The sequence below is a fragment of the Alligator sinensis genome, unplaced genomic scaffold, assembly GCF_000455745.1.
Source record: "Alligator sinensis unplaced genomic scaffold, ASM45574v1 scaffold282_1, whole genome shotgun sequence".
NCBI classification, from domain to species: Eukaryota; Metazoa; Chordata; order Crocodylia; family Alligatoridae; genus Alligator; species Alligator sinensis.
The window spans coordinates 102,298-103,923 of NW_005842380.1; positions in this window are offsets into that span (position 1 = coordinate 102,298).

The window sequence follows — 1,626 nt, forward strand, 5'->3', positions numbered from 1 at the left end:
CGCGTGTCCCCCAGGGAAATTCAGTTTGCTCATTTCTTCCTGGATATGCCCTGCTTGGAGCAGGAGGCAGGACTAGATGAGCTGCTCAGCCCTCGTGGTCTAGGATTGTCTGTGCTGCAACCTCTCCTGTTTCGCTTTCCCTCTCCTTTGGATCCAGCTGTCTGATACAAGATCCCCCTTGGTTTTCTCGCTCTAGCCCAGGCCTCACCGCGGTGTCTGGGCACCTGGCAGCCCACCCCTTGTTTCTCCTCACAGCCCCTGGCCCGGCGGGCAGGCGGCGCAGTTGCTCCCTGCGGCACAGAGGACTCCGAAGCATGTGGATGAAGTGACTCACCTAAGGTCACACAAGAAAATCTGTTCCAGAGAAAGGAATTAGCTCCTGGTTTCTCAGGGGAGTTCGCTAAGCACCGGCGTCCTGCCTTCCAGACCCACGCTGGGCCTCTCTAGTCCCATCTGATGGGCAATTCTGCTATTGCAGGGCCAGGCATGTGCTGCTTCTCCAATCCAGGCAGCAAAGGGGTTTATACAAAAGGGTTTCGTCTTCCTTGACACGCACACATATGTACAGTCCCTTACATACACCCAGAACCATGCACGCACATACGCTCCCCTACACACCCACACACACTTCCCATTACACTGAAGGCTCACACCATCCCTTCCTCCACATTTATCATCACTGGGGCGGGCTTGCAACCCCTCCCGGGGCTCCCGGCCCCCTTTCCACTCAGCTCCCTTGCCCTGCCCAGAGCCCCCCATGAATCCAGCCTTGCTGTGCAAGGCGCTGTACAAACCAGCTGCGCCACCACCCCTCTCCCCCACAGAGGTTCCCAGCCCCCACGGGCTATCCCCGGTGCCCAGGAGTCACCTCCCTAGCTCCCAGGGGTTATCTCCCCAGTTCTTTAGGGTTATCCCCAGCCCCCTGGGGTTACATCCCCAAACCCCATGGACTATCCCCAATGCCCAGGAGTCATCTCCAGCCTCCAGGGGTTATCTCCCTAGCTCCCAGGGGTTACCTCCAGTCCCCACGGGTTATCCCCAGCTCCCAGCGATTATCCCCAGTGCCCAGGAATGATCCCCCGCCCCCTGGGGTTACATCCCTGACCCCCAGGAGTTATCCCCAGCGCCCAGGAGTTACCTCCAACCCCCTGGGGTTATATCCCTGACCCCCAGGAGTTATCCCCAGCGCCCAGGAGTTACCTCCAACCCCCTGGGGTTATATCCCTGACCCCCAGGAGTTATTCTCAGCGCCCAGGAGTTACCTCCAACCCCCTGGGGTTATATCTCTGACCCCCAGGAGTTATCCCCAGCGCCCAGGAGTTACCTCCAACCCCCTGGGGTTATATCCCTGACGCCCAGGAGTTATCCCCAGCGCCTAGGAGTTACCTCCAACCCCCCTGGGGTAATATCTCTGACCCCCAGGAGTTATTCTCAGCACCCAGGAGTTACCCCCAACCCTCTGGGGTTATATCCTCAAGCCCCAGGAGTTATCCCCAGCTCCCAGGGGTTATCTCCAGCCCTCCCAGATTATATCCCTGACCTGCAGGGGTTATCCCCAGCGCGCAGGAGTTACCCCAAGACCCCAGGGTTACATCCCCGACCCCCCAGGAGTTATCCCCAGACGCC